Below are 10,432 nucleotides of genomic sequence, written 5' to 3' on the forward strand. Positions count from 1 at the left end.
CCTTTAAATCAATTGTGGACACAAGGCGCATGACTGAGGATTGTACCACAGCTAGAATACACACAAAGACAAATATGAATTGTATCAATAAAGTACCTGGGTGTCTTCTGTTGGGTTGTAATTTGAAATACTTGCTACACCAGAAGGTCATGGTTATATGTAGGAGGAATGTATATGGTGGGGTCAAGTGAGGGTAGATAAGTGCCATGGGCCTGAAAAGTTACTAAGTAAGGGAAAAGGCAATCACATGGTTGCGGTCACTGATAAGGGTGGATAGCTGTGGATTAGTGAAGAATGTGAAGAATGGGCCGAGGTCAGGTCAGGTCACATAAAGGGAGGAAGGAACAGTTTATTACCCACGTCACTTAACGTCCTGCCTAGCAACAAAGATGTAGTGTTTGAGAAAAGGAAGGGACTCTACCTAAAGGGGAGTATAAATACTTGTGCTGGTGGAAACATGTCTTTGTCTTTGTAGCTGCTTGACCGACTGGGTGAATAAACTTGGTCAGTCTTACTTTCACTATCATTATCCGAAACATTAAGTGTAACACCTGAGAATTTAGTAGGGGCCAGTGTTTGTAACTGGATAGGTAGCGCTCTTGGCTGTAGTCTGGATGCACCTTCTACTCTACACTAAACGAATGATTACAGTTCAAGAATGGATAAAACATTTGATCTTGTAAGTGATAAGATACTGTGTTAGTCTACATGGCATGCAGTATGTCAGTGGATCTGTGTTTCTAATAGTGATGGGCGTGAACAACGACGAAAGAGAGTAACTGACTGACACCACATAGACATCCTTCTAGAACCACATAGTGAGTGAAAGGTCAACCAGGCCTATACAAAGCAAAGAGACAGCCTTGTCTTGAGCTCACCACAGATCAAAGTGTTCAGATACCTGTGAACAGCTCAATGAGTGCATGATGTGTGGGTGGGTTCAGCATGGTAACAGTAGGTTGTCTCTGCAGAAGCCCTCTGGACAAACATTCATACAGGCAAACTATGTACAAAACCCAAGAGATGGAATACGTTTTTTTTTCCATATCAGTGGCTTAAATAGATTAAACAATGCAAAACTAAGGCAAAAAGAAGGTGCATTCTGAACATAGGGATTTCAGGAGAGCAGTTCAATCAATTAACACATACAGCATAAGCAAAGATGATGATGCTCAATTGAATTAAAAATTGAAAGCTAATATTTTTCAAATGCACCACAAGCAACTAAGCAATCTCTATTAATAATAATTTGCAATGCATAGCAATGATACAGTATCTCCTACTTTACTCCAAAACCCATCTCTAGTCTATTCACGCTGGTCTTAGCTTTATCTATTTCCGGGTGGTGTAGATGATGATGTAGATGATCAGACAGCAGAGGAGAAATACAGGTCTTATGATGGAGAGAAGGACCAGGATTCTCATCTGGGGATCAACGTCACAATATGAAATAATACAATTGCTCTTTAAATGACATGGACTGATCAGGTGAAAGCTATTATTCCTTTTTGATGTCACTTGTTAATAAATCCACTTCAATCAGGGTAGACTAAGGGGAGGAGAAAGGTTAAAGAAGGATTCTTAAGCCTTGAGACAATTGAGACATGGATTGTGTGATTCAGAGTCTGAATGGGAAAAACAAATGCATATGCTTACATATGCTCTTGGTATCAACATCAGTTGTGTGCCTTAGATATCTTTGACTCCACCACATGCAGCAGTTACAGTTCTCCTGATGACCTACAGGAGGATTGTTATTCATAGAACATCACTTGGTACTGTACGTTCAGGATGAATAGGGGTGGAGCATTATGAGTGTATAAGGGGGAAACACTTACAGGATGAAGCAACTCTATTTTATGTCAGTCTTACTTTCACTATCATTCACATAAACATTAAGTGTAACACCTGATAGTTAAGTAGGGGTCAGGGGTTTACCTGGGTGAGTAGGGCTCTAGGCTTTAGTCTAGTATACATTGATTCAACTTGTACTTTTAAACTCTGTAAATCAATTATTGTAGTTCAAGAATGAACACAAACATGTATTTTTTGTCCAGTACTAGGCATAATCTGTATCTGGGAATCTGGCCCATGTGATAGATAGAGGCTATATAGCATGAAGTATGTCCGTGGACTGTGTTTCTAATTGTCATGGTCGTGATCAACAAAGTAAACATGAGAGAAAACACACTGACACCACATAGATATCCTGCTGAAACCACATAGTGAGTCAAGGCCAACCAGGCCTGTACAAAGTAAAGAGACGGCCTTGTCTTGAGCTCACAGTAGACCAAAGTGTTCAGGTACCTGTGAACAGCTCAGGGACTACAGGATGCGTGGGTGGGTTTAGCATGGTAACAGTAATTTGTCTCTGCAGAAGCCCCCTGGACAAACATTCATACAGGCACACATTATGTACAAATCCCAAGAGATGGAAGAATTCTATTTTAGTCCATATTAGCTGTTTAAATAGATATTTATTCATGCGAAAAGAAGGCATATTCTGTACACAGGGTTTTCAGGAGAACAGTTCAATCAATTACCACATACAGCATAAGGAAGCACGATGATGCTCAATTGAATTAGAGGTCGCAGGCTAATATTCTTCAAATGCAATACGAGCAACTAAGCAATCTCAATTAATCATAATTTGCAAAGCATAGCGATGATACAGTATCTCCTACTTTACTCCAAAACCCATCTCTAGTCTATTGACACTGGCCTTAGCTTGATCTATTTCCACAACTTTTAGGTTGGCTCCATTGGTTGTTTGAAGAGGAAGTACGATTAAGAAAGTCTTACATTGATTAATGTGTTCATTACATTGTGTTCATTGATTAATAATTTATGTTTTTCTCTCAAAAATGCTTATGCTATCAACATGGTTTGCTTTCTGTCTTAAAACACTATAATGTTAGAGCTATTGGTTTGTACTTCTTTACATTTGGGTTGGTGGCAGATTACTAGCACATGTGTTGTAAAATCAGGGGTTGGAAACAGTTCAGGGAGCAGAACCGAAATCCGAAAAATAACACATTTTTCGAGAAACAGAAACAAAACCGGGAAAGAACTTGATCTATACTGTTCCAGACTAGAACTGTTATTTTAAAAGCATGGGAACTGGTTAATAACTTAATTTGATGATCTCAGAAAAAAAAGCAACAAACTGCCTTGCGGGATCTGCCTGCCAGCTGAAAATATTTGCCACTGTGTGTGTAGGCTACCTGCCCCTCACCTCCGAAGCCTAGTCTACTAACCTACTACTGATGTTACAAGGTTGATTCAGAAATTAGGGAGAGATATGTTTTATTAATTATAGTTATCACGTTTCAGTTTGGATTTTTTAACTACAAAAATGTAAGACTTTTTTATTTTAATTCTGGTGCTGCTCTGCACACCAAAGCTAGTTTTTGGTCCAACATTAAGCCAAGTCTCTGAAGTTCAAAGACATTAAAAGTTCCTTCATAGAAGAAGGTGGGTTGGTGGTAGGTATAATTCTGTGGGCCTAATTCTGATTTAACAGCAAGATACCTAGCGCTTCAAGCTACTCCTCCATCCGATCAAATCAAATCAAATTGTATTGATCACATACACATGGTTAGCAGATGTTATTGCGAGTGTAGCGACATGCTTGTGCTTCTAGTTCTGACAGTGCAGTACAATCTAACAAGTAATCTAACAATTCCACAACAACTACCTAATACACACAAATCTATGTAAAGGGACGGAATAAGAAAATATACAAATATATGAATGAGCAATGAAAGAGTGGCATAGCCAAGATGCAATAGATGGTATAAAATAAAATATATACATATGAGATGAGTAACGCAAGATTTGTAAACATTATTAAAGTGGCATTTTTAAAGTGACTAGTGATCCATTTATTGAAGTGGTCAATGATTTCAAGTCTGTATGTAGGCAGCAGCCTCTGTGTTAGTGATGGCTGTTTAACAGTCTTATTGTCTTGAGATAGAAGCTGTTTTTCAGTCTCTCGGTCCCAGCTTTGATGCACCTGTATTGACCTCACCTTCTGAATGGTAGAGGGGTGAACAGGCACTGGCTCGGGTGGTTGTTGTCCTTGATGATCTATTTGGCCTTCCTGTGACATCGGGTACTGTAGGTGTCCTGGACGGTAGGTAGTTTGCCCCCGGTAATGCGTTGTGCAGACTGTACCACCCTCTGGAGAGCCTTGTGGTTGTGGGCGGTACAGTTGCCATACCAGGCGGGTTTTAGGTGACAAGCCAAATTTCTTCAGCCTCCTGAGGTTGAAGAGGCGCTGTTGCGTGTGGGTGGACCATTTCAGTTTGTCTGTGATGTGTATGCCGAGGAACTTAAAACTTTCCACCTTTTCCACTCGATGTGGATAGGGGTGCTCCATCTGCTGTTTCCTGAAGTCCACGATCATCTCCTTTGTTTTGTTGACGTTGAGTGAGAGGTTTTAATCCTGTCACCACACTCCGAGTGCCCTTACCTCCTCCCTGTAGGCTGTCTCGTCATTTTTGGTAATCAAGCCCCACCGTTGTGTCGTGTTTGAGTTGGAGGCGTGCATGGGCACGCAGTCATGGGTGAACAGGGAGTATAGGAGGGGGCTCTGCATGCACCCCTGTGTGGCCCCAGTGTTGAGGATCAGCGAAGTGGAGAGGTTGTTTCCTACCTTCACCACCTGGGGGCGGCCCATCAGGAAGTCCAAGACCCAATTGCTCAAGGCGGAGTTGAGACCCAGGGCCTCAAGCTTAATGATGAGCTTGGAGGGTACTATAGTGTTGAATGCTGAGCTGGAGTCAATGAACATCATTCTTACATAGGTATTCCTCTTGTCCAGATTGGATAGGGCAGTGTGCAGTGTGATGGTCTGTGGACCTATTGAGGCGGTATGCAAATTGAAGTGGGTCTAGGGAGGCCAGTAAGGTGGAGGTGATATGATCCTTGACTAGTCTCTCAAGCACTTCATGATGACAGAAGTGAGTGCTACGAGGTGATAATCACTTAGTTCAGTTACCTTTGCCTTCTTGGGTACAGGAACAATGGTGGCCATCTTGAAGCATGTGGGGACAGCAGACTGGGATAGGGAGAGATTGAATAAGTCTGTAAAACACACCAGCCAGCTGGTCTGTGCATGCTCTGAGGACGCGGCTAGGGATGCCGTCAGGGCCGGCAGCCTTGCGAGTTTAAATGTGTTACTCACATTGGTCACGGAGAAGGAGAGGGGGTTCCCGCAGTCCTTGGTAGCGGGTCGCATTGGTGGCACTGTATTATCCTCAAAGCAGACAAAGAAGGTGTTTAGTTTGTCTGAAAGCAGACGTGGCTGGTTTTCTTTTTGTATTCTGTGATTGCCTGTAGACCCTGCCACATACGTCTCGTGTCTGAGCCGTTGAATTGCGACTCCACTTTGTCCCTTTACCGACACTTCAAAGTATCGATAGTCAAACAACAAAACACCACGCAATGTAACATAATGCAACATATGTTACATAATGCATTCTGCTAAATATATATAAGTTGGTGAGGTCACAATGGGGCGACACTCAGGAGAACCTGTGCAGGCTCTAGGGGTAAAACGGAAAAGGCATACGTGTAGTTCAAGGTGTTAAGGTTGTATTAGGTTGGAAGCAAAGCTGCCTTGCGGAGGGAATAAGTACACTGATGGTATTCAGCCATATTCCCAGTCATGTTTCCATGGTTAAATGCGTGGTTCCTGCTTTCAGTTTGGCGCGAATGCCTGCCATCTATCCACAGTTTCTGGTTAAGGTCGGTTTTAATAGTCACAGTGGGTACCACATCTCCAATGCACTTCCTTATAAACTCACTCACTGTATCAGTGTATAAATCAATATTATTCTCTTAGGCTGTCCGGAACATTTCCTAGTCCGTGTGATCAAAACAATTTTGAAGCGTGGATTCCGATTGGTCAGACCAGTATTGAATTGTTCTCATCACGAGTACATCCTGTTTGAGTTTCTGCCTATGAGACGGGAGGAGCAAAATGGAGTTGTGGTCAGATTTGCTGAAGGGAGGGCGAGGGAGGGCTTTGTATGCATCGCAGAGTAGCAGTGATCTAGTGCATTGCCCGCACGGGTGCTACAATCAATATGCTGATAGAATTTAGGTAGCCTTGTTCTCAATTTTGCTTTGTTAAAATCCCCAGCTACAATAAATGCGGCCTCAGGATATATGGTTTCCAGTTTGCATAGAGTCCAGTGAAGTTCCTTGAGGGCTGTCGTGGTATCGGCTTGAGGGGGATATACACTGCTGTGAATACCCAATGAGAATTCTCTTGGGGAGATAATATGGTCAGCATTTGATTGTGAGGAATTCTAGGTCAGGTGAACTAAAGGTCTTGATTTCCTGTATGTTGTTACGATTACACCATTAGTCGTTAATCATGATGTAACAAATCTCTTCGTCGTCTGAGGAGGAGTAGGAAGGACCGGACCAATATGAAGCGTGGTAAGTGTCCATGTTAATTTATTAGACTGAACACAAAAACAAAATAACAAAGCGAATGAAAGAAACGAAACAGTTCTGTAAGGTGACATACACTAAACAGAAAACCACTACCCACACCCATAGTGGGAAAACAGGCTGCCTAAGTATGGTTTTCAATCAGAGACAACGATAACCAGCTGCCTCTGATTGGGAACCATACCAGGCCTAAACATAGAAACACAACACCTAGACATACAACATAGAATACCCACATCACACCCTGACCAAACAAAAAATAGAAACATACAAAGCAATCTACGGTCAGGGTGTGACACATGAAACATGCACCCCCACCCCTCTTCTTCCCAGAGAAATGTTTCTTTCTGTCGGTGAGACGGATAAAGAATCCCATTGGCTGTACCGACTTCGACAACATATCCCATGTGAGTGTATTATTATCCCTGATGTCTTCTGGAAAGCAACCCTTGCCCTAATTTCATCTACCTTGTTATCTAGAGACTGCACATTGGCGAGTAATATACCCGGAAGCAGTGGGTGTGTGCACGCATCCGGAATCTGACCAGGAGGCCACTCCGTCTACCTCTTCTGCGGTGACATTGTTTTGGGTCAGCCTCTGGAATTAGATCCAAAGCCCTGGGTGGTGGTGCGAACAAAGGATCTGCTTCAGGAAAGTCATATTCCTGGTCGTATTGTTGGTAAGTTGATGTCGCTCTGATATCCAATAGTTCTTCCCGGCTGTATTTAATAACACTTAAAATTTCCTGGGCTAACAATGTAAGAAATAATACATTTAAAAAAATACTGCATAGTTTCCTGAGGACTAGAAGCGAGGCGACCCTCTCTGTTGGCGCCATCTTGCAAAATTTCAGTCGCATCTCGTGCCCTAAACTCGTCTGTCCAACGCATGTAAATACTTTGCCCGCTCCATAGCAAGCTGCTCTATCTGCACTGAAGTAATTCATTCATGTTGAGCTAAATGTAAAATAATTACTATATCTGATGTTCCAAAAGGAACAGAGGGGACGATATAAACTGTTACTTTTTATTGGTTAGATCCAGTTCAGAACTCTATTTTGCAATTTCGGAACAGTGGAACAGAACTAAATAAATATTGATTTTGTTCTGAACAAAACGATTGGAAAATAATTTCAGTTCCAACCCCTTCTTAAAATACTATATAGTTAAAGCGTTTGGTTTGTATTTCTTTACGTTTGGGTCAGTGGCAGACTACTGGCACATATGTCTCAAAATACTATAAAGTCAGAGTTACTGATTTGTATTTTTTCATAATTTGGGTCGGTGGCTGAGACTACTGGTACATATGCCCTCTCTGACATACCGTACACTGGGGGTTTACATTGCATCTCTCACTACATGTCTGTAGAAGGCAGTTCAAGCTTTCAGGATGAGGTGAACTCTGGTGAGGTTGGCACCTTTTTGACAAAATAAAGATGTGATCGTTTGATACCTGGTGCAAATAAGTGATAAGAATTAGGCAAGTCATTAAAAGTAGTAAATAAAAACATGTTTATTGAAATATCACACAAGTATAAGGGCAGGTTACAGAGCTCCATGTTACAAGTATTATCATGAAAAGGAAGAGTTCAGACATTTGAAAATCATAACATATATTTTGTGGTACACTTCTACAAAACCAAATGTATCCAGTCAGTCAACCTCAGCCACAATTGGTGAGGATTTGAGACTTCTGAAACCATCCTAGTATCAGCTATCATACTTTGGGGAAGCTAGGCCCCTGCAATGGCATTCTACAGCAAACCGGAAGTGTACAAAATAGCCAGGTCACACGGACACAGTCAAGATCAAAGTGGAATTCAGAGGAGGGGTGGGGCTTAACTTAGAATTATGCTGATCACAGGAGGCTGCTTAGGGGAGGTCAGCTAATAACAATGGCTGGATTGGAGTGAATGCAATGGTATCCATATGTTTGATGCGTTCAATAGCATTCCGTTTATTCAGTTCTAGCCATTACTATGAGCCCGCCCTCCCCAATTAAAGTGCCTGTGATACTGAATGGAGGTCTGCCACATCCTGTCTATCTGACACACCAGAGTAGATGGTTTCTTCCTCTCTCTGTTTTCTCCTCTGTCTCCTGGGCTTGGTACTCTTCATTTCATCGAACTTCAGGGCAGAATAGTTCAGGGCATCATTGTCACTGGGGAGCTTTGGGGATTAAACAAAGACTCACTCAATTCAGACTCTGGGTTAAATCTAATGCTGTAATATTTAGCTTTAATACTCTTATCCAGTCTCACTCTTGATACAGTAATTCTGCTAACCTGTTGGTCTGACGTGTTGGCATAAGGATTTCTGTACTGGCTCTGCTGAGAAGGGGTTCCTACTAAAAGATTAATAACAAAATATTCAAAACACTTGAAACATACTATGTATGTCATATTTTCTGCTTCAAAAGGAAGTAGGCTTGTGAAATGAAAACAATGTCCAGAGAGGGAAGTGATAAGAAGAGGGCCAGCCTTCACCCGTCTTTATGATCTATAACTATTGTTACTATTGCTTAGTATGAAGACTTTTACTGTACCTGCACAGTGTTCACATCGTGACCTCTTCAGTCTCACAAAGAGGAAAATGTTGACAATCACACTCAGGATCACAGCAGTTGTCAGGCAAGATAGAATAATGACAAAAATATGCTTACTCTGATCACCCAACAGATCTGAAACTTAAAAAACAAATATACAATACTTTAAAATGATTTTCTACTATTTCTTCTCAAACACTTTTACCCATAGACTGGTGATGTTGGCTTAAAAGTTGAGGATCTACTATCTCTTCACAGTTATATAAAGTGACAAAGCCCTATAGTGCTTCTGGAAAGTGTTCAGACCGCTTCCCTTTTTCCACATTTTGTTACGTTAAAGCCATATTCTAAAATGGATTAAATAATTGTTTTCCCTCATCAATCTACACAGAATACCCCATAATGACAAAGCGAAAACAGGTTTTTAGAAGTGTTTGAAAATGTATTAAAAATTAAAAACCATAATACCTTATTTGCTATGAAACCCGAAATTGAGCTCAGGTGCATCCTGTTTCCATTGATCATCATTGAGATGTTTCTAAAACTTGATTGGATTCCACCTGTAGTAAATTCAATTGATTGGACATGATTTGGAAAAGCACACACCTGTCTATATAAGCTCCCACAGTTGACAGTGCATGTCAGAGCAAAAACAAAGCCATGAGGTCGAAGGACTTGTCCATAGAGCTCCGAGGCACTATTGTCGAAGCACAGATCTGGGGAAGCGCACCAAAAAATATCTGTAGTATTCAAGGTCCCCAAGAACAGTGGAAGAAGTTTGGAACCACCAATACACTTCCTAGAGCTGGCCACCCGGCTAAACTGAGCAATCAGGCAAGAAGGGCCATGGTCAGACAGGTGACCAAGAACCTGATGGTCACTCTGACAGAGCTCCAGATTTCCTCTGTGGAGATGGGAGAAGGAAAACCATCTCTGCAGCACTCCACCAATCAGTCCTTTATGGTAGAGTAGCCAGATGGAAGCCACTCCTCAGTAACATGCACTTGACAGCCCACTTGGAGTTTTCCAAAAGAAACATAAAAGACTCACAGAGCACGACAAACAAGATTCTCTGGTCCGATGAAACCAAGATTGAACTCTTTGGCTTGAATGCCAAGCGTCACGTCTGGAGGAAACCAGTCTCCGCTCATCACCAGGCCAATACTAACCCTACGGTGAAGCACGGTGGTGGCAGATTCATGCTGTGGGGAATATTTTTCAGTGGCAGGGACTGGGAGACTAGTCAGGATCGAGGGAAAGATAAACGGAGCAAAGTACAGAGAGATCATTGATGAAAACCTACTCCAGAGCGCTCAGGACCTGTCCTTGAGTGGCCCAGCCAGAGCTTGGACTTGAACTCTGTCGAACATCTCTGGAGATACTTGAAAATAGCTGTTCAGCGACACTCCCCATCCAACCTGA

This window comes from Oncorhynchus mykiss, chromosome 9 (assembly GCF_013265735.2).
Source record: "Oncorhynchus mykiss isolate Arlee chromosome 9, USDA_OmykA_1.1, whole genome shotgun sequence".
Classification (NCBI taxonomy): domain Eukaryota; kingdom Metazoa; phylum Chordata; class Actinopteri; order Salmoniformes; family Salmonidae; genus Oncorhynchus; species Oncorhynchus mykiss.